This window comes from Rhodamnia argentea, chromosome 2 (assembly GCF_020921035.1).
Source record: "Rhodamnia argentea isolate NSW1041297 chromosome 2, ASM2092103v1, whole genome shotgun sequence".
Lineage (NCBI taxonomy): Eukaryota > Viridiplantae > Streptophyta > Magnoliopsida > Myrtales > Myrtaceae > Rhodamnia > Rhodamnia argentea.
Window position 1 is genome coordinate 29909582 of NC_063151.1, and position 9077 is coordinate 29918658.

The 9077-nt window shown below is 42.9% G+C and overlaps 1 pseudogene; it reads right to left on the bottom strand.

The window, feature by feature from the left end:
* Positions 1-5189: 5189 nt before the first annotated feature.
* On the bottom strand, positions 5190-9077 carry LOC115739399 (annotated as a pseudogene).

Here is a 9077-nt window from a genome sequence, read left to right on the forward strand (position 1 = left end):
GTTTGGGAGTTTGGTAATCGGTTGAGGATCGAGAACTCGAAAACTCACCGCGTGGGGCCCTGTCGGAAATTCACCGCCTCGGTGGGCCCCAGGAAATGTCGGGCCGTGTAGATGAAATTCAGGCCAATAGAAACAAGATCTTCTGATATGCCACGTGGTAGCCTTGCAGATTCTCTCTCCCTCTCTCTCTCTCTCTCCCAAAGGAGGAAAAGATGCTGCCGTGCTACGAGCCGATCAAATTTACAACGGGTTGTTCCGATCAAGAACCGACTCGCCGTGCTTTCAAAAAGCCGCACGGCGTGCATCGATTAAGTTTCTCGTGAGAAAATTTACATGCCGCTCGTTCTTATCGTGTCAAATGTTGGCTTGAGCCTTAAATCGCTTGCACCTGCGGCTCCTATGGAATAAAGTTGTACGAGAATGCGCGATCGATGATCCGTATTTTATGACAAACTCATCTCCTTCCTCGTCCCATACTCATCCGAGTAATGAAGTATATCTTCCATCGCCTACAATCTCACCCTCGTTCTACCACGTTTGACACAGAGTGAGCTAAATCTAAGTTTGGGTGCTCTTCTATTCCAATTTAGAAATAGATCTAGAATTTACAAGATAGTTTTATATGCTCTTTCAACTCATTGGTGTTGTTGTTACTTTTATATGGTGGTGATGCTAAGAATGTCGAATTTAGGAGCGCGCCGTCTTTTAGCAAAGCCATAACTACCGAAGATAGAAATCTAGGCGTGTCCTCATTATTGATGTTGATGCAAGAATCGATGATAAGCCGCCAATTGTGCTTGTATGTTATGACAGACTTGTCTTTATAGAATGAGTGAGTATCCAGCAGCCATACCAAATTGATTTATCTTTCATACTAACTTGCTTCGTTGGATTTACATCTTTATCTTGAAATTATATACTTCTCTTTCACGTGTGCTAAAACGTTAATTATGTTAGCAAGGGTAATTTAGTCTTATTTAGTATTAGTGAGCTATACATTATGGACGTAATCTAATATTATTAGCATAACAAAAATTGCTCTCTTTCGTTTATTGTTCACATGGTATCAGAGCCACTCCCCACCATCAACCCTAAACCCTAGGAAAACATATCAACCACTCACCACTACCGTCAACTACCGTTAACCCTAAACCCTTGAAAATCATATCACCAACTCACCCGAACCTTCAGAACCTCCAGATTTGGTGTCGCACGGATCCAACGAGTCAAAAACGACGACGCCCCACCCTATAGGGGCATCGACCGGCGTCGCCTAGGCCGTCAAGGCCTATTTTGGCGCCGGCAAGGCCCGTGCTAGCGCCTCCCGACGTTGCCTAGGCGGGTGACCTTAGACCCGACCTCACCCAGCCTTGTAAGGGCGTTAACCCGCATCACTTAAGCCGGCAAGGCCTATTCCGGCACCGGCGGGACCCGATCTAGAGCCGACGAGTGTCCCCCATGCCAACAAGCCATGATTTGAGGTTGTCCCATGCCGTTCTTCATTCCACGCATAGCTGTATTTTTTGTGTTGCCCTTTGATCTACGTAAGCAGATTTTAATGAAAGGAATGGCTATTTGTCCTCTAACCGTGATATTTGGAGCCTTTATTGTGGAGTGATGGAATTCAATTGTTGATTCTTGAAGGGACAAGTGGTTATATATAGTGACATCGATATTATCGAATCCATTTGCTAATGCAAGTGGTTGATTGATGATGTTCTTGGGTCATGGGGACTTTATTAGGTGGTGATATAGTTACAATTGTATTTGATTATTCATTTGCCAAGGTTAAGTTCACTGATTATTATTGAGTTACTGCTAGAGTGTTTACTAGTGAACCCGTTGTGAGCCCGAACACTAGTATTACTAATCCGAAGTTGAGTTCTATAAAACTAGATGGGATCAATTATCCTTCTTAGTCTATGACAGTTGAGACATATCTCTTGGCTGCCAAGAAGCAGAGTTATCTAACTTCTCTTCCACCTTCGGATAAAGCGAAGGTGGATGATTGGCGTTCCGGCGATGCTACCATTTGGACATTATTGTGGAATACCATGGATTTCAAAATTAGTCTTTAGTTTATGCGATGTACATCAGCCAAAGCTATTTGTGACAAGTGTGCTCTTATGTTTTCGTGTCGAAATAATATGACCCGTGTTTCCGATGTAGTGCATGAGACATACATACATACATACATACATACATACATACATATATATATATATATATATATATATTAGATTACTATTCCAGGTTCACCACTCTTTGCGACAGGCTAGATACTTATTTGCCTGCTACTAATGACATTAAAGAATTGGCCAAGCGTTAAGAGGACATGAGAGTTATGTTATTTCTCCGAGGGCTTCGTCCTACTCATCCCGCTCTACGACGGCAAATTATTTCTCAAGACACTCTTCCATCGGTTGATGAGGTCTTCTCTCGGGTCCTTTGGTACACGCCTAACTCATCATCCGCCCTCTCTTCTGCGCCTATAGCAAGTGCTATGGTTTCTCAATCGTCCGGCGGTAGTGGAGGCGGGGGGCGCGGTCATCGTGGTCGTGGCAGATCCGATTTCTCTCCCGGTCGTGGCCGTGATGGAGTTAGGGGTTCCGGAAATTCTCGTTATTGCCACTACTATCGCCGAGCTGGCCACACCGAAGCTTATTGTTATACCCTACATCCCAAGCTTCGACCACGGGCTACTTATGTCGATGTTGTTGAATCTCAAGTGAAGAAAGTTCCCGATCGGTCACAAGAGCTGCCTAGCACTATTATGTTGTCTCATGCCGAGTATGAGTCCTTAGTTTATCCCAACCAAGTGGTAGATTCATCTGCTTCTATCGCTACTTTGACACAGTCTTCTTTAGGTAATCCGTCTTGTTTACTCTCTCTTGCGCCCACTTCTTGGGTCGTAGACCTGGGTGCCACCAATCGTATAACCGGTAATTCTAACTTATTGTCCGATATTACTTCTATGTCTCCTAGTCCTGTTACTTTTGCTGACGATTCACGGTCCCATATCACCGGTCAAGGGGATGTAACCGTGGACCATTCGGTGTTTAGCTCCACTTCCCCTAGGGGGTGTGTGCTTATGATTGTATATGTGGACGATATTATCATAATCGGTAGTGACTCTGTAGATATATAAAAGTTGAAACATTTTTTACAAACATAGTTCGGCACAAAAAATATGAGTTCTCTGTGGTATTTCTTAGGCATTGAGGTGGGCTACTCATGTGATGGTATCTCATTATCACAATGGAAATAAGTTCTGGACATTGTGAGTGAGGTTGATTTTCTTAGAGCGAAGCCTATCGATACTTCAATGGATTCTGATGTGAAGCTTGATGTAGAACATGAAGACTTACTTCATGATCCGGGCAAGTATCGAGCAAGCTCAACTATTTAACTGTCACTAGACCGGATGTTTCTTTTGTTGTTAGCGTGATTAGTCGGTTTATGAGTGCTCCTCGCATGACACATTGGGAGGCAGTACTACGTGTTGTTAAGGACTTGAAGAGAGCACTAGGTAAAGGCCTTTTGTTAAAAAATCATGGACATCTTAGTGTCACTAGCTACTACGATGCCGATTGAGCTGGGCCATGGCTCATGTGACTAGCGAGTTACTTTGATTGAGGATGTTGTTATCCAAACCCAGCATGCCATCATCAGCTCCCTCGGTTACGTGTTGTGATAACCAATCCGCTATGCATATTGCTTCAAATCCAGTTTTTCATGAGCGCACCAAGCATATTAAAGTAGATTGTCATTTTGTGCGAGAAAAGATTTAGAACAAGGAAATAACACTTCAATGCACACGGATCGAGCATCAACTTGCCGATCTTTTTACTAAGTCATTGCGGGGTAGTAGAGTGATTACTTTGTGTAACAAGTTGGGGCTCTTTGATATTTATGCACTAACTTGAGGGGGAGTGTTGAAACGTTAATTATGTTAGCAAGGGTATTTTAGTCCTATTTATGATTAGTGAGCTATACATTATGGATGTAAGCCAGTATTATCATAATAAGAAAAATTGCTCTCTTTCATTTACTGTTCACAACGTGAAATGAACATTTTCTTTCAGACAAAAGGAAAAACGAAACGAACACAGGCAGAGTTGAAGAAAATTTGTGGCACCACGGTAGCAAACGAAGGCCAAATAATCCTTTTTTGCCGGGCTTCTAGCACAATGCTTTCGGCTTCCATGAAATCATACCTCTATCGTGCGTGGTGCGACGAATCGAATTTACCGAGAATACAAAAATGCAAGACCCTTTACAGATTTCCATTCCTTCCATTGGTTGCGGGAAGACCGCTTCTGGCATCCATGGATCCATGCGCACCCCGCGATGATACCGAGCAGGACCCCACAGGAACGGTAAGATGCCATGAAGGAAGAGCGATGTGCATCTTCCGTCGTGCTCCTCCGCAAGGAGCTCAAACTACTTCGACATTGGACTTCTAATGAAGATGACTTGACTTTGACCTGAGCGGCGCACCAGGAAACCAGAAAACCGTGAAGCCAAGTTTTGCAAGCTCGAATTATAGCAAGGCTAAAGAATGAGTGAGCTAGGAAAGATCAATCATTGATAAATCAGGCAGTGCAAGCCCGACTCGCCTTTCCTCATGTTAATATCAGTTTCAGTACGTCGGCCCCGATGTTGAATGACCGTAAACTTCAAACGTGAAAAACGGGAGTGACTGTTTGTAAGTAGTTCCGACCAAGCTCTAAGTTTCGATCAATTTTTCTTCAGGTAAGGATTGAATCTATTATGACTAACAAACCACACATTGGGAGGGAGGGAGGGACTACTAGATTCAGGTGAAAAGTTTAGACTGTGAGAAGTTCTGACATTTGGAGCCTCCAAAAGGAAGAGAACCTAACTATTTCAATGCGCGAAACTTGCGAGATGCTTACTCAACGTTCCATCAATGCGTGAACAGGAAGAGGAACCAAAAGATTGATTCAAATGCACATATAAGCATGTCATAATCTGTACCTCTAGAATGTGACAATATGCAAGGCTAGATCGAATTCTCCACTGGAAGTTCTGGTTCTGCTTCTTCCTGTCTCGTCTGAACCGAAAGACACCTGCAAAATCTTTTAGGAAGATATAAGCATGTGGGCATAGAACTCCTAAAGTATCATATTCCTCAACTTGAAAAGATCACGCACCTTGCCAATCCCTCAGCCAGCTGTCTGATTAAGATCCTGAAAACCACTGCCTTGTGGAGTAGGAGCGGGCACTAAACATGGTGGCCGTGCATGGATAGGTGCAGGAGTACCTGGCAAAACAAACTCACTTGGTTTTTAGGATTATGCATTTGCTATCTTCTCCGTACTCATCCTGCTTTCTCTAGCAACAGGAATTCGGTCTGAGAGCAACTTTCTTTGAACTCCACTTCATTGACACATCTTGTCATGGAAAATCTATTACTTCTACTGTTTCTTCAACCTTCTGTTATTTTATCACAGACCTAACATGACATTATGGCCAATTGCTGCTGTTTTCAATTCCCCCCAAAAAAAAAAATCACTTACTGCCCCCAAGAACATCAGTTTACCATTACCTATCATAGAATTTAATGTGAAGACGATTCCAGCATGACAACTGACGAAGAACAATTTCCTGACAGAATCCTTACCTGCAGGGTATGATGCCTTGTATTATCGCAGGCGCAGGTGAAGCTGGTATTGCATGTACACTGGGTCCAGTGTACTGCACGATCTGATGACCAGGTATTGCATACCTCGGAATTGTTGTATAACTATGACCATTGGGAACTAGTGGACCCAAATGTCCATGAGGATTGATAGTGGCATTAAGTGGCCTAGGATCTCCATATATCTGAAGGTACTGCTGACCCATGTAAGGGTTGTAAACACCCTGCATAAAAAACATTGAAATAAGACCACATGAGCTTGGCAACAGGAAGAAGATACGACCATACAACAAGAATTCTTCCAAAGCTTAAAGCAAAACAAATTTGAAATCTGGATCACTGATAATGGAAAGTCCCTTACCGGTTGCATGACGTATTCAGGCTCATATGCTGCATATCTGCATACACGCCACCAGAATTAAGTAGTTCAATGACTATTAAAGCATCCTTGTTACAGACTGGATTTACAGAATGCAGGTCCCCATGCTCACTAAACTATATGAATAGAATCATGAACCAAGAAGTCACATTCCCCTTACCAACTGACCTCAAAACTTCAGCAGTCAAAATCAACTAATGAAACGATCACGAAAGAGGAATACATGTCCCCAAAACACAACAAACAAATGTTTTACTCCGATGCCACAATTTGACTTGGTCAAATTAAAATCAACACCCTTCGACAATCTTTCCTTAAGATGGGAAAGTGAGAGCAATCGATTTGATTCCTCCTTTCCACTACATCGGAAAAAAAGGGAATCTCAAAGATGGTCAAGTCAACTTTTCCTTGTCAATGATGTACAGATAGAAGGAACTGTGTAAAACAAATAGATATAAGATCTACCCAAGTCGTAATTCTGCCAACTCTAAAGTAAATCTTCAAGTTAAGACAGGCATAAGAGGAAATAACGATAAAGGTAGCGGATGAAGTTGTTTGATGAAGTTATGAAAGGGAGAAAATCCATAAGACTATTGAAATGTTAAGGTTTTTCTCTTATCAGAAAGCACAGATCAGGCTTCTTGCCTCTTCAACAAACATTGAGCCAGATCATATATCCTCAGCAACTACCAGTTTTTGCATTCCTGCAATTACCAATCGCACCGCGTCACAATTATGCAGTTTGGATAAACAACCCTGACTCTAAGGAACCAAGAGCAATTCCCAAAGCATTTAAAGTTCCTACGTAAGGCTGCATTCTGTGAGCGGTAAATGCAAGAACTGCATGAACAAACAAGAAACCGATAGAACTTTGTCGCTGCAAAGGATACATGCCCCATCTAATGACCAATAGGAGCTTTTCCCTAACAAACTGAAGATACTATGATATTACAGTAAGTCTTCCTTTTAAGTAAGATGACTCACTATAGAGACTATTTTCATTCTTTTGTAAATTAACGGCATACCAGTAATTTTTTGCTGACTGAAAAAACAAGCCTAGCATTTCTGCTTCAGTAGATAAGCAAATCTTTTTTCAGTGTAAACTAACGATCCGGATATAGAAAGAGAAAAGAACACGTGTTTTCATCCAGAAAATCAGACATGCACCGAGATATCATTGTCAGAATTCCAACAGGAGGAGAATGTGATGCAATCAAATAAGGTCATACGCAAACATCAACTTCCCCAGACTTCAACATCCTGACCCAGACAGAAAGAACCCTCCAATTTGATGCCCCAGAATAACCGTATGGCATGGAGAGCTCACCCATGAGGAGGGTATACATGTCCTTGCTGGAAGCTGTAAGAAACGGGTTGCTGGTAGCCAAGACTTCCGAGATGAGTTCCTCCAGTGGCATGCACACCTCCTCCATATGCTGTCACTGGTCTCAAATGTCCTATAACAGACACAATACGCTTAATAAGGATTCATAGACTAGCAGAAAAGGCAACCTATCAGTAAATACAGAAAGAGAACGATTTATCCAACTTTCTGTAACCATCATCAAATTGTGAAGAACAAACCCCCAACCCCCCACCAAAAAAAAAAATGTACGTATATATGTATACCAACAAGAAGTTTGTAGCTTTAAGAGTGCCTAGAAGGAGAAGTTTGCTTGTGATGAAATTACTCACTTCTAGAGCCTAAATCGCATAAAGGGAGAACTAGTGTGCTGACAGAAATCTCAATTATCTCTTAAGCAGAAGCCTACAACTAAAAGAATAGCAGCCAGCACTCTGCCCCCAGTGGAATGAAGAGACTATGGATCAAGATTGCAAGAAGACCGAGAACCCTGAGTCAATATACTTGCATGCTAATTCAGAGCTTCAGAATGGCAAGCCATGGGAAAGACAAATACCATAAAAGAGAGGCAGTTGAGACCGTCCTAGAGATGCCAAATTGCAGTTTGTCCGCCTACCATCGATAACTGGAGTCGGATCGGCACACGCTCTCCTGGCGCTGTCAGGATCTCGGAAAGTCACCTACACCCTCCAGAGGGAGAACGAACAGAAACCAAGTCATTCCCGTATCCAAACGAATTTCACACGAAGGCAAGAAAGAAAGCATGTCTGTGGCCATAAAGATTCAGGCCCGCAGCTCACAGAATTGAAACTAGGGTGATGGGCGCTCTCAGGGTACTCATTAACGTGCAGTTCATCCACTGAGACAGTCGTTACCAGGCTTCCTTTCGAAACTTCCCAAGAAAATACTAATTTAAGGAATCCAAGCACCAAAGATATCCCCTTTTTCAAAATGATTACTAAGATAGATTCACTTCATATGAAGGCTTATTCTATCAGATACCAAAATGAAAAGATCAACATATCACGAAAGCAAGAGAAATGAATCACTCACAAAGCCGTAGCCTTTGGATCGTCCACTGTTCTTATCAGTGATCACAACAGCCTCCAAAATCTCACCAAACCGCTCGAAATGTCTGTGCAACGTCTCGCTCCGCGTCTCCCAAGCTAGACCCCCAATAAACACCTTCGTGTAAGTGGTATCTCCAAAGGGAGAGTAGACAAACTCAAGCTGAACACCACTCGGAACCGGCCGATGCGCCATGAGCGAGCGAGCGAATGGTATATACTGCGAAACAGAGCGGGGAGGAACAAAAGCAAAGGGAAGGAAGAGTTCAAAAGAGGAAGAATCTGGGAAAAATGCGAACTTGCAAGTTGAGAAGAACCAAGCTCGTTGAATCTTGGAGAACGAAAAACAAAAGAGCCTCTTGAATTCGTCAAGAGATGATGGGAAACATCAACATGTTTATACAGAGAAGCGAAGGAAGAAGAGGGTCCGATAATGATGATGACTGGAGAATGGAAAAAGCGCGAATGAGAGAGGAAGGAATCATGTCATACTAAAAAGGGAGAGCCGGCTATGGAAAAAGCGGGAGATGGAAGAGCCGAGGTCGGTGGTGGATTTGGACATGCACGGTGGCTGGTGGGTCTGGGCCTGTGCGTAAAAGTCGG